Source organism: Papaver somniferum, chromosome 5, assembly GCF_003573695.1.
Source record: "Papaver somniferum cultivar HN1 chromosome 5, ASM357369v1, whole genome shotgun sequence".
In the NCBI taxonomy this organism is placed as follows: Eukaryota; Viridiplantae; Streptophyta; class Magnoliopsida; order Ranunculales; family Papaveraceae; genus Papaver; species Papaver somniferum.
Window position 1 is genome coordinate 35905913 of NC_039362.1, and position 26482 is coordinate 35932394.

Consider the following 26482-nt stretch of genomic DNA (forward strand, 5'->3'; position numbering starts at 1 on the left):
GACGCCCTAGTCCTGCCCTCTCAAGCCTAGTACTAGGAGATCCAAATTCACCAGATTTTAAACGAGTTGATCCATTTGTTGACGATTCAGTTCAAATCTAATTTTTCTGAAGACAAAAATACCCATCTTTAGTTCTCCTGGATTAATCCAGTTTCTGTTCCTCCATTCCACTGTCGAGACAGCTCTCGAACGAAGAAAAAAAATCCTAAAACCAAATCTTCACGACGTCTGAACCTAAATTCAATATCAAAACATAAATCTGATGGTCAAACAAGCACATTTAGACTACGATTCAACTTAAATAATTTAAATCGTCACCATCAGTACCTAGCCTTGAAGATTAACTTGATGGGAGCAGTTGATTTTGATACAATTTCAACAAATTAATTCGAGTATGCTAACAATTAAAGCGATTTGAAAGATAAGTATAACCTATTCAACTATGTAATTTGATGTAAATGTTAATTTACCGATTTCGAAATTGATTTCACGATTTTTTTTTTATTTCAAAAACCTAATTATGTCTATTCTGTGGCAGGTCTTAGCATTTCTCAGCTTATTCTAAATACAAGGATGTGACAGATCTACAGATTGGTGTTAAGGTATAAAATTTCCGTCGGTGAACATCTTCAATTTATATCAGTTGATCCCATTAAGATTAGTTGCGAGATTTGAGTTTTTCTTTGAAGGAAATTTGATAAAATTTTGTTGGATTTCGGTTTCAAAGAGAGCTTGAGGATTTTGGGTACGACATGCTTCTCACAATACGTGCAATATATTCTAGTAGAAGACGCCTAAGTTCAGTTCATGTGCTCAATTTATTTTAGAGGTCATTTTTGTTAGAGTAAATAGTTTGTAAATTAAGTTTTGTTCTAACTTCACAGCAAGATTGTTCGTAGAGGAAGCACCTCTCAAACATCTTACTTTCAGGTGTTTTGAATTAGATCGTATATTGTCAGGTTAAGTATGGATAGCAATTACAACTCTCAAACATCTTACTGTCGGGTGTTTTGAATTCGAGTAGTTCACGTGTTCTGTTGTGTATGCTCAATGATAGTATTCCCTCTGTTTCTGAAAGACCGTTCTCTATTCCATTTTGGTCTGTTTCAAAATTGTGTCCAGCATCTGTTTATAGTCATATTTTTCCAATAAACTCTCTAATATACCCTTAATGTTTTATATTCATAAATTCTTTCTTAATGGCCCAATCTAAAATATTAATGAGATTTGTATAATTAAGGAAACAAATATATCCTTCATTCCTTTTAGCTTTTTTTTTTTTATATTTACAATCACATAACAATTTTTGGTAGTTTTATTACTAACATTTTTATCCAAATAAATTAGACAAGTAACTTAGGGTATACATGTAAAGTATTACGGTCTCCTTAATATTTTGACAAAGTCAAAGCGGACTGTCTTTTGGAAATGGAGGGAGTATATAATTAAGTAATTTGAGCTCTTTTACAGAAAGTGATCCTATGTTTTCTTTTCACTTTTCATTTTTATCCCTGTTCGATTGACCAAAGACTTAGATGTGTTCTGTAGTATCTTGATGAACTCTTAAAATATGATAGCTAAGCAAATCTTTAATCCATGATGTAACACTCAGTCGTGTCTCAACTGTGGTTGTTAGGGCTCACCCAACAACTCCTGACATTTGATAGTGACTTTCTTCTGTTACTAGCATGAAAATTCGTTAACCGTGTCAGACTTGTGGCGTGGTTACCTATATTTTAAGTTGGTATAACCTTTTTCTCTTATAGAATGTTAGAACTGGATGGATTTTGACGGGGAATAGCCGTATGAGCATTTAGTATTAAGTCTTTGACTGCATTTTACTTCATTCCATTCTCACTGACATGCATTCTTCACAAGAAATATATCTTGGCAGACCCTAATGGTTCCCCTTAATACATGTCTTTTTTGTTCTAATAGTTATGAACTGAATTGTATTAGAAGACATGAACAGAAACTATGAACTGAATCTAATAATTTTGCATTACAGGCAGAGATATAAAGCTTCGATCCCCCCAGGTCACATGGTACAAGGTTTATAAAATGTACACAAACAGCTTGCGGCCGCGGAACACGGGCATAGATTTATATGCACACGGCACAATTTGTGGCCGGTGGATTGTTGCCATCTTAAAACAAAAAAAATTCATTACACATCCTCCAAAAACAAAGTAAACGCTTCTTCTTGATCATTTGATTCATTTTTTCAATTTTATTTATTCTGTAAAAACAAGAGCTTAAACCATTTCAAAATCCAAAAAAAGAAACCCTAGACTAGTAAAATACGGAACCCGAACAGGGTACATCTTCAATACCACTGACTCCAACAACCAGTTTATGCACATTTTGGTATTGAATTCTTAATGTGTACATGATTGTACACATGTTGATTCTTAATGTGTATATAGTTGTACACCCATTAATTATTTTTTTATTGATGAGATCTGTTTGATGATGACAGCATGCATCTAACTGATCTTATTGTAGGATAACTGGCAACAATTGCTAACTAGGATCAAACTTGGCCTCTTAGTGTTATGATTTGTGCTCATTTTATTGCTATGGTCACAAAGCTAATATTTGTACATGACCCTGAACCGGTCAGTGGAGTTCATGTAAGAATCATAAGAAAGTCAACCTGGGTGTTGCTAGTTTGTTTACTAACCTATTTGCGCCTCTTTCTTCTTCTTTTTTTTGTTTGAGGATCTCTTAGTAACTGCAAATTACCTTTGCTTTTAGATATTATCTTTTGATTATCTCTTGCATATTTTATATAATCATATTTGAATTTGTGTGGTGTATATTAACTATGACATATCCTCTGATTTCCATTTGCTTATTTGTATTCTACAGGTCTGGTTCAAGCCGAATTTTCCATGCATTATGTTATAGTTTGGCACTGACAACATCAGTTGTGCATTGTTGCTCGGTAAGTGAATTCATTTTATCTTTTATTTGTGTTATAGTTTTAGTTGTTTGAGCCATGTTAGTGTTACTATTAACAATTCGAATAGGTTTATGAACTTTTTAAAAAATAGCTCTATTCAGTTTGTTTAGGGAGAAAAAACACTGAAAAAAATCTCAATTCTATAAAATAGATTGTGGTAGCTGCCCTACCTATGTAGTTCTATCAAATTGTGCTAGTCGATTGGCTTAATGGTGCTAGTCATGGTAGAAAATTAGTGAGTATCCAACTTACAATCACCAGCCATTGAGTGGAGTGGCTTAAGATCACTGTCCATGTGAGACCGTTCTGAACGATGTACATCCATTTACTTGGGAAATTATTCAGTCAGCTTCGTGGGTTGTCAGCACAGACTATTCTGCTTAACAATAATGATTTGCCACCATTGGAAATTTTCAGTTTAAACTTTTCGGAGCTTCATATTTTCTAATCTTGGATATTTCATATTCTGTGGTGTATACTAACTATGTTTTTAAACTTTGTCAGGAAAAACTACCAAACTAACTTTGGGAGGAATGGAGAAACTACCAAACTAACTTTACCATCAGGACAAATGACTAGGGTGTACAAACTGGTACACATGTAAAAAATTGATACCATAAGCTTATGCTTGCATAAAATAAGGGTGTAAACACTAGTACACATGTGGAAAAATGAATATTAGTTTATCCTTGGGTAGATAAATGGGGTGTACAAACTGGTACACTTGTAGAGAACTGATTCCATAATCTTATGCATGCATCAATAACTAGGGTGTACGTGTGAAAAAATGGCTCCATAAGCTTATGTTGCATAGATAACTAGGGTGTACAAACTGGTAAACATGTAAAAAAATTGACTCTATAAGCTTATGCTTGCGTAAAACTAGGGTATACAAACTGGTATACATGTGGATAAAATGACTCTATAAGTTTATTCTTGGATAAATAGAAAGGGTCTAAAAATTGGTGCACATGTGGATAATTGACTCCATAAGCTTATGTTTGAGTAAATAAGCTTATGGAGTACTGTGCTGAGTTACCTTTTGTTTCTAGTTATTTAATTTTTTTTGTTTGCTTCTCTTGTAACCGCATGTACTGCCTTAGCACTCTTGACTGCAAGCAGACATTGTTGTCCCAATAAGAAATTGATGCCTCAACCGAGTATCACAGGTTTAAGATTTGTTGATTATCAATGTGTACATAGTTGTACTCATATTGATTCTTAATGTGTACATAATTGTACGCATGTTGATTATGTGCACATAGTTGTACACATATTGGTTCTTAATGCTACATAATTGTACACATGTTTATTTTTAATGTGCAAATAGTTATACACTTGTTGGTCGTCAATGTACACATGAGCGTACACCTATTGATTGTTAAGGAGTGCACCTGTTGAAATTCATTTTGACTTCAAATTTATTGATTAACATAACTACCTTAGGAAATATCCTGCTTAATTATTATGGAGAAACACTTCATGTTGTTCATTCCTATATGTTGACACTTGGCTCGTCTTTTATAAACTCTCAAAAAATTTGGCGATAATGGGTCCTTGCATTTTCCCTATTGTAATGGCAGTTTTATATTTCCCACTGACCTTGCTTCAATTGTATGTTAGGTTTCTCTTGAGAGGAATAGCAAAATGAGAGGAAGTGCTCCTGAAAGACTGGTATTGGGGTCTGATGATATCACCATGTTCCTTTGGGAAACTATTGTCAGTAAGCACCCTAAATCCCACCTGACTGGTCACCAGCAAAATTTCTTGGCCTTCTTGTTGAGAGAAAATTCATAAAAGCTAATGGAAGTTGGTCTATTCTGTACAGATGCACTCTCTTTTTAGCCTTCTCCCACTATGTTCGTGATGCAATCTGCTGGTTCAAGGTATCCGCATTTCTATTGTTCAATATCATAACCTGAATCTTGTTTTGTTTATGTATTTTTTCATATGGACAATGAAATTATATTCAAGTATTTTTCGTCATTTTAAATCCTGCCAATTTTGTTATGCTACAATATTTTGCAGGTTCATTGCTTGTTCCCCTAGGTATGGCTATTATACATTATACTCAATTATCAACGGTAAGTCGGAGTAGTTAATCAAAACCTTGAGTGGTCAATTCATTTTATGTGGCCTATTTATTTATCAACATTTGTGCTCTTGTATATGACTTAAATCATTCCAATTAAGATAATTTTCAAACTTCCGAGTTTGAAATATAATATGCTATCACTCATCTCCTTGCCGGTCTAGGTACAAGAGAAATTGGAATAAGGTTTACTTGGTGGTTGGTATTATTCGTTGTTGTGCTATTATATTCCAGGTTGCTTGTTGATTAAGGTAAACATGGAAAGATAGGATCATTTAGGTATAAAATGTGTACATACTTGTACACATCTTGATTCTTAATGTGTACATAATTTTACACATGTTGATTATCAACGTGTACATAGTTGTACATCTGTTAATCGTTATGTACCTTGCTATAATAGGGATACTGTCATCAACCCACTCTTTTATTTCATTTTACAGTAATATAGTTGAAGTAGCATATCAAGAGGTTGTTGGTTTGAAAAGGATGAAGAGCTCGTTCGTTAGGAAGAGGAGAGTTAGCAAGCTGAGAGTGAGCAAAAAGTAAATAGTGGAGCTGCTGACAAGGAAAAACGCGCTAAGGAAAACAGATGTAAGTGTCTCTAGCTTTGTAATTTACTGACTAAGGTATGTTGATCAGATTGAAAGGGAGGGTTTCCCTGCAACCTCAGGATGGCCAATTGTTTGTTGGATTGACATGTAATATTTCGGATCCAGTATATTACATTTCAGACATACTGTATCATTTTAGCTTTAGATTCGTCCCTATACTATTACTATTTTACAGAACAACTAGGAGCGACTAATTCGAGATTGAGATACAGATCTGAGCTTTGATTAGAAAACCAAACGAGTAGATATTGATTGTTATAGTTTTTATGCATTAGTACTCCTTCAGGCCTCCACAGAAAAACCAGATCAGTGATAGTGAACACATTAGCTGCGACAGATAATTCTGTCGCCGTTGTAAAAAACAGTAGTATAGCGAAACCTACATTAGTGCTACTATTAGTTAAACTTGCATTAGTGATGCTGATGAACATTAGTGATGCTGATGAACATTACCATGAAGAGAATAGAAGGAAAGTCCTTCAATTCATAGAAGAAATTACAACTAATGTGGATGAAGTTCAAACTCAAGTTATATTAGAAATTTTATGTTGCGATCCGCAAGTTGATGTGTACATAGTTGTACACCTGTTTATGCATCTAATTTAGGGACTCACAAGCTCAAAATGGTAGAGCGTCCAAGCATATCATAAGGTTTGTGGAGGTTGATGGTTCAAATCCATCTGAGTTTCCATGTTATGTTTATAAAATATGGGGTAGGTGTGTATATACTAGTGCATCTGAGTTTCCATATTGATGTGCCAGTGTATTTTCCATAAAAAAATAAATTTGTGTGTCATTATGAATAAACTGTTTCATACATGTTTTGCAGGTGTGTCATATTGGTGGACCAGTGTAATTCTGATGATAAAATATGTGTGGATATGAATGACCAATTTCATACATTTGTTTGTAGATGTGTACAAAGTGGTGCACATGTAAAAAAATGATTGTAAAATTCGTGCATGTATATTTTTTGTACACGTCAAATAATGAAGCCAAAGTTAAAATTTTAAAAAACTGAAAATTATATAATCATATGGGTACTCTTTTTGTAGCTATCAAAAGAGCTTTCCGAATATATAAAGTTTGTGAGTTTTGGACGAGCGGTTTAAAAGATAAATCGTTTTAAAATTATTTTTATATTATTTAAAATAGCTGACATCATTATGAGTCACTGTGGACTAAACTGCAAATATTTGGACTAAATTGTAAATAATAAGGGTTATTTGTGTATTTTCCCATATTTTGGACTAATTTGTACCTAGTTGACTCGGACTGGACTAAACCGTACTTATGGACTGGTTTTTGGACCAAATCGTATTTTTCCCAGATTAGATTACTGTTGCAGCAGTGCGGGGATGACCAGAGTTTCTTTCTATTGTGACAGTTTTGTAACACTTTTGCAACAATTTTTGTAACAGTTGTTTAATAACAATTATAAGTGTAATATATTTATATAATACTTATTATGTAACAATTCTGTAACACTTATTTGTAACAATTTTGAGATAACAACACCACTTTAGATTTGATGGCCGAATTTTGTTGGTAATCAACGGTCAAGATCAAAATTAAAAGTATAGGTGACGGTTTTTTGCCATTTTCACGCTGGAAGTATCGTCAATCGGTTCGACTTCCGATCGTTTTGAGCGCGCCTAACCGTAGTCGTGGTTATTGACTATCCTATTGTCGATCCAATTTCATGGAAAGAAAACTAATGGGCGTTCAATTTTTGCGATTAAAAATTAAAAAAAAAAGCGTTACAAACGGACTACATTTTGTCTTCCCTATTGAACATTAAAGGGGCTCCCTTCGGTCGTCCTAATAAGCTTGGTCAAGCATCGTCTATTTCTTGGAAGCTCGTCCAACCCTCGGCCGACAATGTGTCGACGATATTTTAGCAAATGTCTTTGTTTGTCCTTCAATTTTGATGTTCGAGAACATTCAGTGATATTTGATATTTAACTAGCATGCTTTAATATTAGTTCAGGACTTACTTTAGTAGACTAGAAATGAGTTTTGTACAACTGACACTAACAACAATCTGAAGAGCTAAAAAGTCAATTTGCAAATATCTTTACTGCAGCCCCTACTTTGCAGGATGATGAGCAAATGGCTCTAATTTTTACTGTTGTTAAGACAGACATGGGAAATGGAGCTCTTTTCAAAAAAAAACAACGACAAATAAAGTATGGGAAGGGGTCAAACAAATGAAACTAAATAAATCTCCAACACCGGATGCATTTTCGTGAGTTTTTTCAAGCATAACTAAGAACCAATTGGAGGTCAAATAGTGGCTCCAATTTAAAAAGAAAAAAATTAAAACTAAAATTGTAAGCCCAAAATTAAAGGAAACCCTTTTTTTTCTTAATTCCAAAAATAAATAAATAAAAAGTTCTAAAACGTAAAGTGATTTCGAACCAATAGGGCTTAGTAACGGTGCATCTACGATGTGGTCGACCATATATTTTTTCAAGGATTCAGAGTGGGCTGTTTTTCAGGAAAAACTATCTCTATGGTTTATATGAGCAAAAAAATAGGATATTCCTTTAATTTAAAACTAATTAATTACACGTAGCCATGGAGGCTTAATAATACCCCATACAAGATCCTTTCCAAACTTCTTGGAAAAAATTAAAACTTCATCTTGAAAAATTGATCTCACCGCTCCAGTCAGTTTTTATTTCTTCTAGTCAAACAACCGACAACATAGTGGTAGCTTATGAGTTGATTCATGATTTGAAAAAATGAAAAAAAAAATCAGGTGGACTAGGAGCCAAAATTGACATTTCAAAGGCATTTGATAGGGTCAATTGGGACTTTTTACTAACCACTCTGAAAGCTTTTGGCTTCAACAATTATTGGTGTACATTGATTTCTCAATGTGTGTCAACCGCATGTAATGAGTCCTGTCGAATGGCTCTCTAAGAGAGTTCTTTACTCATTCTAGAGGACTAAGGCAAGGAGTTCCACTATCTCCTTACTTTTTTTTATCATCTGCATAGAGGTGTTTTATAGGTTATTAATAGCAAAAGAGGAAACTAAAACACATTCGAGGTATGTAAATCTCTAGGTATTGTTAGAGCATAGCTCGGTCGACCTCGCATGCGTTGCTATATCAAGCATGTTTGTCAATGTTAGTGATCAAAACTATGAGTTTTGATTTCTAGTCTACATAGCTAAGTCTCGGACTAGGATAAAAAAGTGTAGTTGAGCTCAAGGACTTCATGGCGATTCATCATACAACGACGAAGATCTACTCAAGGAACCGTGGAACTTCATTAACAAAAAGGTATGTGGAGACTTGAACTTATCTATCACTCAAAAGTCTATCTCTTCTATCTCCTACTTCTTATGAGACAAAAGTCGTAGGCTATATAGACTGGATCATACACATTTGATATTTCGAGCCAAGTATATCTCGCTTATCTATATCTCGAAATCATGTGTTGGTAAAGCGTTTCGCTTTGATCGGGTTTATCTTCACCTAATGACGAAAGTCATAATGTTTCAATCACTATGAAAATCGCTTTGACGAGAAATAGTGTAACAACTATATAACGTCCTCTAAGAATGTTTCAATAGTTGGAATGAGAGTTTATGTCAATATAACCAATAATGGATATAAGCATTGTGTGGTAACACATATGTGCATAAGTCATATTCCTTAATCCGAAGTTTGCGAAATTTGTTGATTGAGAGAAACCGAAGGAATTGGCTTTGCCAAGTCCGCGAACTCAGTTTGCGAACTCAGTCCGCGAACTGACGGAAGTTCTCTTCCGAGAATTTCTGCTGGGATTCCAAATTCGTTCGTGTAGTACAAGTCCGCGAACTGGCGAAAATCTCTCTTTGCCGAGATTTTCTGCTGAGTTTGGAAAATTCTGGCGGTTGCCTTAAGTCCGCGAACTTATTTGCGTACTTGAGTGGGTTATGATCTAAAGATTTTCCCTGAACATGAAACTTAAATTACTAAGGAATGCAGTATGCAAACCGTGGCTATAAAGTTCATGAGCCAATTCAACCGAATCGAATCATCTTTGTTTCAATTGTGTCTTGTGTAGTTACATAAGATCTCATATCAATTTAACAACTCTCTAACTAGTTCATTTGAGTCAATTGAACTAGTTATGGTGAAGAAGAACAAGGTTAATATGAAATGCTCATATGGTTAACCTTTTGGGTTACTATATTGATCCAACATACACGTACACGTTTGGGCATGGTTTTCACAAACCCAGTAAACGTCTACCCAAGTGTGTGTGACAATTTAAGTTTTCGATCTAACGATTGATAAATATTATCTTGAATATAAATCAGGTTTTCATCTAACGGTCAATATGGATTGCTTTGTAACTAAGGCAAAACCCTGATTTGAAGACTATATAAAGGAGACATCTAGCATTGGGAAAAACTAATCCCCACACGTCTGTGTGATACTAGTGCGCTCACTAGAGTCGATTCTCCTCTAACCTTTGGTTTTCTTCTCTAAAACTAGGTTAACGACTTAAAGACTTCGTTGGGATTGTGAAGCCAGAGCGATACTACTTTTATCGTAGTTGTGTGATCTGATCTTGCATCTTCTATCGTACGAGTACAATCTTATTGATTGGCTTAAGATCGTGAGAGTTCTCCGATAGGCAAGATAAAGAAGTAACAAACATATTCGTCTCACTGTTTGTGATTCCTCGACGTCCTCTTGTTTATACAATTAAGACTGTTGTGAGGTGATTGATTAATCTAGGATGTTCTTCGGGAATATAAGATCGGATTATCAATTGGTTCCTGTTCACCTTGATTTCATATCATAAGACGAAACAAAAACCTAGGATTCTTCTGTGGGAGACAGATTTATCCTTTGATAGACTTTTCTGTGTGAGACAGATTTGTTTATTATCAAGTCTGCGATTTTGGGTTGCAACAACTCTTGGTTGTGGGTGAGATCAGCTAAGGGAATCAAGTGCGCAGTATCCTGCTGGGATCAGAGGCGTAGGAGTACAACTGTACCTTGAATTAGTGGGAGAATGATTGGGGTTCAACTATAGTCCAGTCCGAAGTTAGCTTGGAGTAAGCTAGTGTCTGTAGCGGCTTAATACAGTGTGTATTCAATCTGGACTAGGTCCCGGGGTTTTTATGCATTTGCAGTTTCCTCGTTAACAAAACTTCTGGTAACTGTGTTATTTCTTTTCCGCATTATATTTTTTATATAATTGAAATAATACAGGTTGTGTGTTAAATATCATCAATTGGAAATCCAACCTTTGGTTGTTGATTGATATTGATTTATCCTTGGACATTGGTATTTGATACCGTCCAAGTATTCCTTATGTTTGATTAGGACTTGCTGATTTCTATTAGCTTGAGTAATATAAAAAACAAGAGAGAGATATTAACTCCTTGAGATACTTATATCTAGATTGAGTCTGACTGTCTAGTTGAGTCTCTAGCAAAGTATTTCGGAGTTAGTCTATACAGATTGCTAAGCGAAATATTGGGTGGTGTTGTTAGACCCCCGCTTTTTCAATAAACAAGTCTCACACCTTTTCTTTGCAGAAAACTGATTGTTGTTTACAAAAGCAAATCTGATTAGTTATAAGAAAGTGTAAATCTCTTAAATATAATTGAATAAGCTAGTGTTGCGTCAGGGCAGTTCATAAATTCCAATAAATCGGTATTTTCCTATTGTAGAAAGACTCACCCAAAACATCAAAAGATAATATGTGATGATTTGAGCTTTCAAGGTTGAAATTAGGTTTTATGTGTTTGTTGTTGTGTCTCTTCTCTAGTTGGCGACATGTGACTTGAGTATTTGACATCTGACCTTGAGTCATGTCTCAGCTCTCAACTGTATAACTCTCCAGTTGTTAGTTTGATAGTAGATGTTATATTTTGTCACCTACATCCTCATGAACTAATCATGAGTTTGATGATATCACATTCATGGACTCATGGAGATACACATGTTCCAATAATGATGCTTGTATTTAGCTTCATTTACAATAACTATCATCTATGTGATATTTTTATTGACGGTTCAAAACATACATAATACTCCTAGCGATAATTTTCAAAATTAATTGTACACGACTCAGAAATAAATCTTTAATTTAACATGTACGACAAATTAGCTTAAAAATATGTTAGGTTTTCAAAATTAAACCAATCATAAATGAATCACCATAAATAACATAGGTTAAATGTTTTCAATCTTGTGCAATACATCCTCTACGATAAACAACATAATTATGTCATCCAAGATTATTTTAGTTACTACCTTAGTATAGTGTATGTTCCGTCTTCAAGATACTAGTAATTATATTTCATAGATAAGTATGCCTTATATATATTTTTTGAAATTCTTTTCCACGAATCGATATGCATCAAATTATCTCTTATTTTAATACATTTCTTACAAGTGCCCATGTATAACCTTCTTAGTTAATCTCTATTGAGCTTACAAGTGCCCATGTATAACCTTCTTAGTTAATCTCTATTGAGCGTTTGAATATGTGTTTGGACTTTTCTTATGTAAGATATTCCAATTTTATTTAGATTAGGTTCTTTCCTTTTGGCCAAATATTAGTGGTTCATGATGTTAATCATGATGTACTAGTAATTACTATAAAATAAAAAACATTATTAAAACAATTATTTAAGACCCCAAAATTCCCAATAAGGTGCGGAATATATGCTTGTATCTCTTCTGGAACACTTTTCGCGTTATCAAACATATTTTGAAACGTGGGTTTCTTAATATATAAACTCTTGTTGAGTGCTATCTTTTAGAGATTAATTTGTTTCTTTCACACAAAGGATTACTTTGGTTGTCATAATTGACCAATCTTTACTAGTGAAGGATGGAAAATTCTCTACAACTCAGCGATACACTATCAAGTGTGCAAATGAGGAAAATTTAAGAATTCCAAGTTATTTCATGCCATTATTGCATTAGCTTTGCCCTCCCAATGACAAATTTTTTTATCAAATGAATAATTATTTTAGTCTCTTGTAGACTATTTAATGAGCTCTCTAAATAATTTTTTTAGACCATTATGTGGAATCGGTCAATCAGTTTTAGTGGTGTATTATGGTTCTTACACTAAGGACTTCGATATTTATCCTCGTAGCGTTTTCATAAAAATAACTTTGTGATTTGTAAAACCAGAGAGTGATGATGGTAAAGCTAGCACTATATTTTTCAAACTATGTAGTGATATTCGATAAGACATAATTTTGTTGTATATGATAATAATAACTGCCCGTATGAGTAACATGCAAGATTTTAAGTTATGTACATACTCACGAATATGAATATCATTGTTAGAGCATAGCTCGGTTGAACCCACCAAGCGTTGGTATGTAAAGTTTGGTTGTCATATTTTAGTGAACCAAAACTCGTTTAAAGATTCGCTTGATTATTTACTAGAGTCAACTTCATATACGTTAGCTAGAAAGTTACTAGGATACGGGACTTACAAGTGTTACGTGAAGACTTGAAAAATGCGAAGACGTAAAGAGCTACAATTGTAGGATCATAATCTCGCAGCGATAATGTCTCAGCGAAATTATCAACAACACAACACAACACAACATCGTCGCAAAACAATTTCAGAAATGATATAATAAACGACGTCAGCTAAAATCATGAGAAAGATGTGATAGTCCTGCGAAAATTAGAGAGTTTGCGATATTAACATTTGTAAGGTTGCGAGAATGTCGCAAGCCATATCCGAAAATAAAGGACAGATTAGCTGTCATCCACTATGTATTTCCTTATAAATAGTCATTCAGTTGCAAAGGAGAGGGAGATCTTTTTCTGAGTGAGAAGCAAGTAAAGAGGAGAGAGAAAATCTAGAGCAGTGGTTATTCTTGATTCCTTTATCTTTTCTTGTAAGATTGTTCAAAGATTCATCAATAAAATTAAGATTGTTGATCTAAAATGAGTTGAATGTTAATGAAATCATATGAGGGGTGTAGTGTATGATTTCCTGCAACTACATAATGGCGCTAGAAACAGGGAGATGAAGATCGAAAGTTGAAGATTGTTGTTGAAATTGTTCAAATCAAGAAAGTGATAAAATAAATCAGTGAACCAGTTAAAAGAAAGATGATTAGAGTCAATGAAGATGACAAAAGATTGGAGTGTAATATGATAATAAAAACAATGATTAATGAATTCCATGAAAACATGAAAGGAAGAATACATACACGAAATTTTGAAGGAAGGAAGGTTATGGCAGTAGAAAAGACATCACCCTTGAAAGATTGGGAAAAGCAAAAAATCACATTCATGGCGGCAGAAATACCAAAACAAAAATTTGAATCACACATCTCCATTGGTTATTACAGTGCCTATTACGCGAAAAGAGAAGGGAACAACAACAAAATCTACGGAAGAATGGATATTGAACATAACTTTAGTCGATACAGGAAGTTCAGTGGATATAATATTCTATCATGCATCCAGGGGAATGGGATTTAAAGATGAAGAAATGTCCAATTCAACATATCTTGTTCATGGCTTTGGAAAATCCACAACAAAACCTAAAGGAGAAATAGTAGTACGAATTCCACTAGGAGAGATAGAAACACACGTGACACTATGCGTGGTGGATGTGGAATCGCCATATAATATGTTGTTAGGAAGACCATGGATACATGCGATAAAAGCTGTAGTATCAACGTTGCATCAATGTGTTAAATTCCCCACACCAAATGGAATAGGTGAAATCAGAGGAGATGTTGACAATGCGAAATTATGTCATCAAATTGAAGTAAAGCATTATGAAGTACAAGTAAAAAGGAAAGAATTCCGCAGAAAGTTGGCAAAGGAGGCAAAGAAAGAAGAAGAATTTAGAGTATACATGATACGGGCAAAAGAAGGCAGGGGAATACCCAGCGAAATTTCGGAAGAGGGAGAAGGACATGTGAAACAATAAAAGAACCAACACCAATGGGAGAATCCAAGTCCAGTTACACTACCGCAGAACCAACAAAAGAAGTAAACGTTGGGACTGTAAAAGGACCTCTAATATTGAGAATTGGAACCAAGATGGATGTAGAAGAAGAAGAAAGAACTTTTAACCTTTTGCGAGAATATAAAGACGTTTTCGCAGGGAGTATGGATGAGATACCGGGAATAGATCCATCAATTGCATGTCACAAGTTGGAGATTAACAAGAATGTGAGACCATTTAAACAAAGAATAAGAAAATCGCAACATCTTACCATTCCCAAATAGAAAAAGAACTACAGAAAATGCTTGATGCAGGAATCATAAGAGAATCTAAATACCTAGAATGGATAGCGAATATGGCCATTGTCCCAAAGAAAAACAAAGGAATAAGGATTTGCATAGATTTCACTGATTTAAACAAAGCTTGTCCTAAAGATAGTTTTCCATTACCAGATATTCCTCAAATGGTGGAATCCGCAGCGGGAAATGATAGGGTATCGTCTTTAGATGGGTACAGAGGATATAACCAAATCCCTCTCGCTGAAGAAGATCAAGAACATACTGCTTTCTTCGCCCCTAGGGGTTTATATTGTTACACGAAAATGCCATTTGGTTTGCGAAATGCAGGAGCGACATATCAAAGAATGGTAGAGAAAGTGTTCGCGAAATGGATACACAAAACATTAGAAGTATACGTGGATGACATGTTAGTAAAGAGTAAAGAAGCCAAAGACCATGTACAGGACCTGAGGGAGATTTTTGAGCAAATGCGGCAGTATAACATTAAACTGAATCCTGAAAAGTGTACTATTGGAGTTGCATCGGGAAATTTTTTAGGCTACATTGTATCAAAGGAAGGAATACAGGTTGATCCAGAAAAAGTGCAAGCAGTTCGTGACATGCCAACACCCGCAACAATAAAAGATGTACAGAAGTTGAATGGACTTTTAGCTTCGCTGGGGAGATTCATTTCGCGATCATCAGACAAATGAAAATATTTTTTCGGTATACTCAAGAAGGGGGCGAAATTCAAATGGACTGATGAATGCGAAAAAGCTTTTCAAGGGATCAAAGAACATCTTATGAATACAACTATTTTACAAAAGGCAGAATCAGGAGAAGAATTATTGATCTATCTTGCGACGACGTCGCATGCATTAAGTGTTGTGTTATTGCGAATAGACGCAGGAGTGGAGAAACCCATCTATTACATTAGAAAAACTTTTAATACTGCCGAGAAGAATTACTCAAAGATTGAGAAGTTAATCTTAGCATTAGTTTATGCATCATTTAAGCTCCTCATATATTTTCAAGCGCACAAGATAAAGGTATTAACAAAAGTACCAATTGAATCAGTGATGAAGAATTCTAAAAGATCAGGAAGAGTGGAGAGATGGAATGCAAAAGTAGGCCACTTTGATATTAAATATGAAATTTTGTCTTCACCAAAATCACAAGTTGTTGCAGATTTCTTGGCAGAATTTCCTTTAGAAGAAGATGAAGCGGTAGAAGAAATGATGGATATAGAAGAAGAACACGGAGATCCAAAAAATTTATTAACAGAACCAAATAGATGAGAGATATTGGTAGATGGATCATCAAATGGAGAAGGCAATGGAGTTGGAATTGTTTTAATTTAGCCAGAAGGAGTGAAGATGGCTTTTTCATTCAGATTGGAATTCGCATCCACTAATAATGAAACGGAATATGAAGCTGTGATACATGCCTTAAAATTTGCAATAGAAATGAAACTAGAAAATGCCAGGATCACTAGTGATTCACAGCTAGTTATTCGCCAAATAAAGGGAGAGTATACTACAAATGAACCATCCTTGAAGAAATATAAGAAGCTCATTGAAGAATTGTCAGCGAAAATCCCAAAAATAAAATGGAGGCACATTTCAAGGAAGGATAACAGACTCGCAGACACTTTTGCTTTCATCTCAAGCATGATGACAGATCCAACTGCGAGATGCATAAAATACAGACACTTCTGTCACCATCAATCAATAATGAAGAAGAAGAAGTGGACGTAATGATGATAGAAGGTGGAGAAGAAGAACAAACGAACAATATCGCAGATTGGAGAACAGAACTTCAGGCATATTTGGGGAAAGAAGAAACACCAAGAAATAGATTGGAAACACACAAGTTAAAAAGCCGCGCAACGAATTATGAATTAAGAGATGGGCTGCTATACCGAAAATCCTTTAATGGACCATCACTCAGATGTTTGACACGAGAGGAAGGAGAAAAAGTGCTAAAAATGTTAAATGTTACATAGTGGGGATGCTGGCAATCATAGCGGGGGAAGATCTTTGGCACATAGAGCAAAAATGCAAGGCTATTACTGGCCATACATGCACGAAGATGCAAAACAAATATCAATACGTTGCGAAGATTGTCAACGGCATGGAAAGAAAATACATGCACCTGGAGCACCATTTTCATCTTCAACCAGTGTGTGGCTTTTTGGAAAATGGGGTTTAGATATTGTGGGACCATTTTTACTAGGTTCCGGACAAAGAAGATACTTAATAGTCGCAACAGATTATTTCACAAAATGGACAAAAGTGAAGGTAGTACAACATATTCGCGACAAAGATATCTTTACATTCATATTCGAAAATATCATTTGCAGATTCGGAATTCCTGCGCAGTTGGTATCTGATAATGGGAAGCAGTTTGAAGGAAAGAACATAGAAATGTTACTTACTGCATTTAAGATAAAATGTGGAAAGTCTACTCCTTTGTATCCACAAGCTAATGGGCAGGTAGAAGCAACAAACAAAACAATTGCATATATATTAAAGAAGAAATTGGAAGGACATCATAGAGCATGGTGCGAACAAGTACATAATGCAGTATGGGCTTATGATCTAAAGATTTTCTCTGAACATGAAACTTAAATTACTAGGGAATGCTTTATGCAAACCGTGGCTATAAAGTTCATGAGCCGATTCAATCGAATCGAATCATCTTTGTTTCAATTGTGTCTTGTGTAGTTACATAAGATCTCATACCAATTGAATAACTCTCTAATTAGTTCATATGAGTCAATTGAACCAGTTATGGTGAAGAAAAACAAGGTTAATATGAAATGCTCATATGGTTAACCTTTTGGGTTACTATGTTGAACCAACATACACGTACACGTTTGGGCATGGTTTTCACAAACCCAATAAATGTCTACCCAAGTGTGTGTGACAAGCTAAGTTATCGATCTAACGGTTGAGAAATATTAGCTTGAATCTAAATCAGGGTTTCATCTAACGGTGAATATGGATTTCTTTGTAACTAAGGCAAAACCCTGATTTGAAGACTATATAAAGGAGACATATAGCATTGTGCAAAACTAATCCCCACACGTCTGTGTGATACTAGTGCGCTCGCTAGAGATTCTCCTTTAACCTTTGGTTTTCTTCTCTAAAAACCAGGTTAACGACTTAAAGACTTCATTGGGATTGTGAAGCCAGACGGATACTACTTTTATCGTAGTTGTGTGATCTGATCTTGCATCTTCTATCTTACGAGTATAATCTTTGATTGGCTTGAGATCGTGAGAGTTCTCCGATAGGCAAGATAAAGAAGTCACAAACATCTTCGTCTCACTGTTTGTGATTCCTCGACAAACCGCCTGTGTAGTCAGGAAGGATTGTAGAGAGGTGGTTGATTAATCTAGGCTGTTCTTCGGGAATATAAGACCGATTATCAATTGGTTCTTGTTCACCTTGATTTCATATTTTAATACGGAACAAAACCTAGGGTTTATCTGAGGGAGACAGATTTATCCTTTGATAGACTTTTATGTGTGAGACAGTTTTGTTTATTATCAAGTCTGCGATTTTGGGTTGCATCAACTCTTGGTTGTGGGTGAGATCAGATAAGGAATCTAGTGCGCAGTATCCTTCTGAGATCAGAGGCGCAGGAGTACAACTGTACCTTGGGAGATTGATTGGGGTTCAACTATAGTCCAGTCCGAAGTTCGCTTGGAGTAGGCTAGTGTCTGTAGCGTCTTAATACAATGTGTATTCAATCTGGACTAGGTCCCGGGGGTTTTCTGCATTTGAGGTTTCCTCGTTAACAAAATTTCTGGTGTCTGTGTTATTTCTTTTCCGCATTATATTTTTTTATATAATTGAAATAATACATGTTGTGCGTTAAAGATCATCAATTGGAAATCCAACCTTTGGTTGTTGATTGATATTGATTGATCCTTGGACATTGGTCTTTGGTACTGTCCAAGTTATTCCTTGTATTTGATAAAGACTCGCTATTGATTTTAGCTTGAGTAAAAATCAAATCAAGAGAGAGATATTAACTCCTTGAGATACTTTTATCTAGATTGAGTCTGACTGTCTAGTTGATTCTCTAGCAAAGTATTTCGGAATTAGTCCATACAGATTGCTAAGCGAAATATTGGGTGGTGTTGTTAGACCCCCGCTTTTTCAATTTTGCCTAATTAGGTTACTCTCCTCTCCGAATAGGTGGCTACACCAGTAACAACACAACAAAGAGGAAGCTTGTTGTTACGAAGGATTAGTTTGCTGGAAAGGCAAACTTCAAGTATTTATAGACAAGGAAGTTTGGACATCAAGGAATTTCCAAAACCGAAAATATTCTCAAGATATTCATTAAAGCACAAATTCGGTTTTCATAATTCCTGGAAATGCTCTGTCCAAATATAATGATCGAAATCTCTCGGAAAATCTCTAATTAGTAAATGCACATTACTAATTCTTATTTTCCTGCAAAATGAAGTTAAATACCTTAATTAAAAGATTTTTAACTTATTTATGTTTCAATCCTGGTATTCTCCTCCCTTAGCTATTAAGGAATAACTTTGAACAATTAAATAATAAACATTCATAGCACGTGTTCAAAGTATGTCGACATCCTTACTTTGTAAGTTCTCTTTCACACTTACAACCTTGAAACCAATTTTCCACACTTCCAAACAAGTTTAGAATTGGTTCGTCTGACTATCAAGAACTATGTGATTGATCAAAGAACATTCAATCACAATCATGGGTTTAACGGTTCTACCAAAACAAGTTTCGGTTCTACCTTCCATGTGAGTATTGTGCATAGTCACACTAGCTTTCCAAAATTCGGTTGACTAGGTACTAGGATCGGTTCCCCACATATATATGGTATCTAACTTATATGTGTTGCACATGTCCATAGGATCGGTTCCCCTTTTTGCCTAAAAACGTGTTGCACATGTTCATAGGATCGGTTCCCCTTTCTGCTATAAACCTTGTTGCATTTCATACAAGGATCGGTTCCCCTTTGTGATGTACTGCACCTCTTACTAGGATCGGTTCCCCTCTCCCATATTTGGTCAGACATAAAATCACAAACCCGATCATACCATCTCAGGTGATTACTTAAGATCGGTTTCACTAATAAAAGTCATACCAATACATAAGTCAGACCTTTGTGAATAGTTCTATCAAGAACACAACAAGTCGTGAACGGTTATACTCAATCACACATAATGGTTGTTCATAAGATATGCAATGAATAACAAAAGTCTGAAATATATTCGCCAAATGTTTGAAAATCTTGAAAATGCAAGTTAACCCACTCATTTCTAGCACGCGAAATAATTACTATTATTTAATGTCGTCATGATCCTTCAGATTCAGTCATATAGCATATGGGTCTTGCACTGTCAGGTATTGCGCCTTCAAGGCTTCATCAAGATAATGTTGAAGAAAAATTATTGCTTTTCTGGAGATTCATTATCTCCTTCCGCAATAGTATTTCCAAACGAAAAAGTGAAAATATCATATTTTTTTTCTGAAACGGAGAGGGTATAATGTAACACTATGGGTTGAAAATCAATGTCATGTCACCAAGAAGCATTTTGACGTTCAAAACCCATGATGTATATGTTTCGCCAGACGCATCTAAGGTACTAAATTCCAACTTTTAGTAAATCAATAGACTTTGTTTGATATTAATAAGAAAATATAGTACATTAATATAAAAAACATATAATATTTGATTTGTATTATCATATACTACGTATTAATTAAAATAAATAAAAATCAAGCGTGACCTATTTATTCGACAACATTAATGACAAAATAGTACTAAAATTACTTTCTACTCCAAGGATGTTTAAGGATGTCCAATAAATATAGTTATATGTAAATAATTTGTATACGGAGGATAACACTTGACGGAAAAGAAAATATTCCGATTAATTAACATCTGAGCAAATAAAATTAAAAACTCTCTGTATATGTTCGAACCAGAAAAAATTAGGACTTTGCTACAGTTGCTGAGACACTTTTAACAATAATTTATTTTTAAAAGAAAAATGTTTCAAATCTTTTGAAAAAATTATCAACATTACCAGATCATAATTCACATGTGGCACCTGAATATATTTAATTACTTTCAATTGGACTGTAACCAAAACAAGAACATTCGCACACAAGCTAAACTTTTAATGAGGAACGATATGTAGGAAACAAAAAAAAGAATTCTTTTATTTTATCTTATTTTAAAACCACATAGTATGCAAACTTTAGGTTTTCCACTAATAACAATTGATACATCTACTTTGTGGATGCAAAAATAAAATATGTTCAAATAACGCATCAAGCATGATCTTGTCCATCCATAACGATCCAAACCATTTGATGCAAACTAAAATATCTGATTTACCAAGCCAAGCTAGTGATATATAAAGATATATCTCAATGCTTAAAAACTCATGGAAAATTTTATAACAATTAGATCAATTAATATCTACATTGTTAATAAAAAAAAGGTTTCATGCTGATAATGTAGAACAAATAAGATTAAATAAAAAAATAAAAAATAAAATAATTAACTATGGAAAAATTATTGCAAAAGAATGAGAGAATTTTTTGTAAAATTTAGTATTTTACAAAGGAGGAAGAGACCTCTTATATATCTTTTTATACCATAGAAATAACAACTAACTAAACCGTTATATTTTCAATTACACCTAGAGTGAAGGGGTTACAAAAATTACACAGTTAACACCCACATATAAGTAATGAAGTGATGTCGATCTCCATAATAATTATTTCATAATGCTAAGTAACTTAATTTATATTTACACCCTAAAGTTATTTATGTAACCTGTGAGTAAAAAATTAGGTAGAAACACCAAATTATATGATGTTGCGTGATAAGCATGCCTTTGAAGTAAGCATGTATTTTATTAAAGCTTTTGGAGTAGCCTAGTGTTGATGGTGGATTTTTGACGAACGCTAAAATCGTAAAATCATATTTTTTTATATTTCTGACCTAGCTTCAGATGAATGTACGAAATTCATATTTTATAATTTAGACATGAAAGCTCATGTCATGATGATCTATGACTGAGTGTGTGGCCTCTTCAGAACATGCATGAATATGTAATTATTAAAGCTTCTCAGATGAGCTTTCAATATTCTGCATATTTCATCATTCATACTGAGCAACTCCAGTACACACTTCTCTATAGAATTGAGGATGATTGGACGACTCCTAGATGGATTGACCACTAGTATAGAGCAATAACTCCTTCAGGATGTCGCATATGTTCCCTGACTATGCAGAATAAATGTTCAAAATGAGTATGATGCCTCTACCAATCTCATACCTCGATTCTCGAATAAATATAATGCGCATAAACAGATTTCCCGCTAGTATAAAACCATCAACTAATTAATTCAAGTGCAATATTCATCAATTGAATTCCTAGAAAATATTCTATTGTTACCACAATATTTTATTACTTCAATTCACGGCTTTTCCCAACAGAAATCTTTCGGCCATATGGGCCACCATCGGGTAAGCCCCGAGAAAATGGTGCGAGTGTTCTTAGTAATAATGCAAGAATGAGCACCCAAAAATATGGACGAATGAGAATATATGGAGACCTATGCGAAATAGGAAATGAAATTTATTTTTATTTATTTTTTTAAAAAGGTGCACGGACCAGGCCCATTGACAGTCCGACCATGCCGCGGTCGTGGCCAGTCCCACACCTCCTCACTTTTTTTTTATTTTACTATTATTCCATGATAAGTGCTTAATTCTTACATATTTACTACTCAAATTTATATTTGTTAGTTCTCTATTTTGTACATATTTGATAATTTTGGTTATTTTTACAGTTTTTAGGAAATAAACTAAATTGGGGAATTCTGCTCGTAAGATGGAGGAAATAAAGTGATTTACGATTTAATGGGCTAGGCCTGTAAGGAAAAAATATGGATAATTATTTCATTGGTCCAATTATATGGGAGCGTGGTAAACATGCCACAACAAGTGTAAAAGTGTGAGGCGTGTGTAGAAGTGTGGATACCATTTATGCACAACATATTTTGCATGATATTTGAAGAGATTTTGTTTAATGAAGAAAATAAATAAATGAAGAAGAAAATAAGAATATTAGCTAAGAAATTTACACGCTTACGATATGATGAATATTTCTTACATATATGCATGGATGTAATATACTGCGTTAATGATATAAATATATTGAAGTGAATGGTGTGCATATAGATAAAGGAGGAAGCAGATGGAAAAAGGGAGTTCAATTTTTTAGTTCACGAGAGCAAGTAGTCTAGGAGTTTTATTTTTATTTTTTTTCTTCTTCTTTTACGTTTTATAATGGAGTAATTGCTCCGTTAGGACAGAGGAGGAAGCCAATTCTACTACGTAAGAAACTAAGGTATAATTTAATAAAATATTTCTTTAGGATTAAATTTTTTTATTAATTTCTCTTTTAAAAAACTTCGTTCTTTAACCATTTTGGATAGTCTTCGACTATTGATATTTTACAAGAGAAGGAAATTATACCAATTTGGGTTTACAACAAAAGTTGTATATTTATTATAATTGCAACATTTTCCGAGACATGAGATTGATTTCGATACTATCTTGAGTGATAATATGGATATATGTTTTTGAGATGAAACATGATTAATTTGGTGGAATCCAAATAGTATTCTTTTCTTCACTAGTTTATTTATTTTTCTAGTTTTATTAACATTTTTTCTTTTATTATTCTTAGATTATAATTTAATTCTAAATTAGAGATAACAAATATCCTAGTCCCTATGTAATGATCCTGTATTTTGCATACTATCCGGTCGATAGCCGTGCGCTTGCGGTTTATACCATAATTCCACAACTCTTGAACTCCCACATCCATGCAAACTCTTGGTTTCCATATTTCTTAAAATATTGCTCAATTCTCCAAAAAAGCCTAGCCCCACGACTATTAATTAGGTATTTTTCACCAATAAATATTAAATATCATTATTTTAATATTCTAAAAATAATATTGAAGAGATTAAGGAATGTTATTAAGAAGTTGCAACAGAAGAACTTTCTTGATTGGAGACTGAATAACACATTTATTGCTCTTATTCCTAAAAATGACACTATTGAAGAGATTAAGGATCTTAGACCTATTAGCTTAGTATATGGTGCTTGTTTGAGGGTAAAAACTGATTCTGCTGTTTTTGGTAAACTTGGATGTGTTGATGAGAAACGAATTCAAACCCTAAACAATGCACTGTACGGGAGTGCTATTAGATTCGAGAGATCAATATGTAAGACTCTGGCCCAAACCAAGAAATGGTCGTTCCAGATTCAATTCGGTCACAAGGTGAAGGAGAAAGGTTTGATCTTAGGGAGGGAAGCGAAGAAGGTGTTTGAGATTATGAAGGTGTTGGCTGTTTATGACTTGTATCAGAATGTCGATCCGGCTTGCATAATGTAAGCTATCCGTTCTGGGTGTTTTTTCTGGATACTGTGTTGTTCGTGTTTTTTGTTGAAATAGGCGGAAAGCCTATTTATACAAGTCATTGAGCGCAAACCTATGATCTCGTAGGAAGTGGAGGAGATTGAGTAATGGAGTAGTGGGGTTGTGTAGGTGGCGGTGATCGTCACGTTTCTACTATGAGGGAAAACCGGCCACCCTTTCACCCACTACTCTCATTACTGCTGACCGTCCATATTTTCCTAACACTTTCTCGTAATGGGCGCGTTGCACGCCGCACGCTGTAAACCGCCAGACCAATACCCCAGTGAGCATCCCCCAGTTTGTGACACGTTTGATGTCTCAAGTAAGTGGGTCAAGTCGTGGGACTTGCCGCTAAGAATAGCATGTGACGCTATTAGGTTAAACAACTAAGTTGTTTGTGAAGCCGATATAAGATATCGTATGTACTCGATGCACGTAAATCATCGCTTTTAAGCATCTCAAACTAATCGATGCATATAAAGCATCGTTGTTTTAGATCTTGATTGAATAGGTCGCGGATAAGCGTCTTAAAGGAGGCAGCATGATCGACCACCTTTGGGTGATCGTTTGGTGGCTCTAAGGACACGCCATTACTTGGTCGATCGCTGCTCATGAAGGAGGGATGGCCGGTGATTGTCATGCTAGTTTGTTGGTTTACTAGAAATAAATCTATGTCGTCCAACCAGGCTAGCAAAGTTGGGTGGACGAGATGAATTTCGGAAGTTATACGTTGTCGCTGATGTAATTCAGGGTTTGAAAACCGTGTGGCCCACCCCTCTTTGGGCGTGCGTTTCGAGGCATTGAGCCTTAGGTCGAACAGGTCGATCGACCATATGTGAAGGTGGCTTGCTGGTGTGCACGTTGATATCTTCTGGACCAGCTAGAATTAGATCTAAGCCACTCAAATAGGCTAGCGAACATGGATGGTCATGATCGATTTGCGGCAGTGACTTACAGCCGCGAACGCCAATAAGGGTTTTAAAGTTGCGCGTTCACCCTACTTTGGGTGAACGATTCTATGCATTCCAAGCTTGCTATGAGCAAGTCGATCGGCTAACGATGAAGTTGGGTCCACTGTGAACACGTTAGCACCTCGTTGGATGATTGAAATTGGATTTAGGTCGTCCAACTAGGCTGGCGAAGATGGGGGACCGTGATTGATTTGCGGCAGTTGTGTAATGTCACTTATTCAAAAAGAACGCGTGATCACCCTACTTTGGGAAAGCGGTTTGGCGCGCTCCTGGATTATCGTGTGCAGTTCGACCGACCAGAGATGGAGGTGAGCCGCTGGTGATTACGTGGGTACCTGTTTGATCGTTCGAGGGAAGATCTAAGCCGTCCAACTAGGCTGGCGAAGTTGGACGGGTATGATAGATTTTGAGACCGTTTTTTTACGGTCTTAGCTCATTCGAGTTTGGTTTTTACGCAGCGCAAACGCCCATGTTTGGGTCGGCGTTTGAAGTGTTCGTGAATGAGCAACATGGGGGTCGATCAACTAGAGGACTGGTGGGCCCGCCAGTGGTCACTGCGGTGAATGCCTAATTCTGTTAGGAGTAGGCTACACTTGTTGGATCATGCGGCCAAATTGTGTGGTCGTGATCGTTTTTTGAGACTGATATAAACATTCTGGATTTTCTTTTGAGGAATTTAAACAAGTTCGATCGAGCTAGCTTCTTAAAAGCGCGTCGATACGAAGATCTCTTTGTCAGAGAACGATGCAGCCTATGTGAGTACTTTCATGCAGACTTCAATACTGACACTTCGGGAGATTCATGCTACTCTGTTGAGAGTGAACATTAATCGTCATGTCATGCCAACATTGTGGGTTCTCTTGCTGAACATAACGTAGGAAAAAACAAGGCACCCAATGCATTAAATGGATAATGCTACTAGGAAAATTCATAGAATATTCGGGATTTTTTCACCATTCTGAATGAATTCCATACATATTGAATTGCTCAATGAGTGAAGAGGTTTTTGCACTCATCACTTCTTAAACGGCTTTATACCCTTGCAGGGCGTCACCGCATTAAATACAGGGTTTTACAATTTTATCCCTACTCGAAAAACC

At 35.2% G+C, this 26482-nt stretch overlaps 1 long non-coding RNA gene across 2 annotated transcripts; it reads left to right on the forward strand.

Moving 5' to 3' along the window:
- The first annotated feature begins 431 nt into the window (after positions 1-431).
- On the forward strand, positions 432-6664 carry LOC113277367. 2 transcript variants are annotated; one of them, XR_003324878.1, is made up of 8 exons: positions 432-602; positions 2009-2189; positions 2872-2947; positions 4589-4688; positions 4794-4851; positions 4994-5049; positions 5501-5651; positions 6501-6664. It is a non-coding gene; the product is annotated as an uncharacterized LOC113277367 (long non-coding RNA). The 2 variants fall into 2 exon arrangements; XR_003324879.1 differs by having other exon boundaries at positions 4994-5014.
- Positions 6665-26482: the final 19818 nt, after the last annotated feature.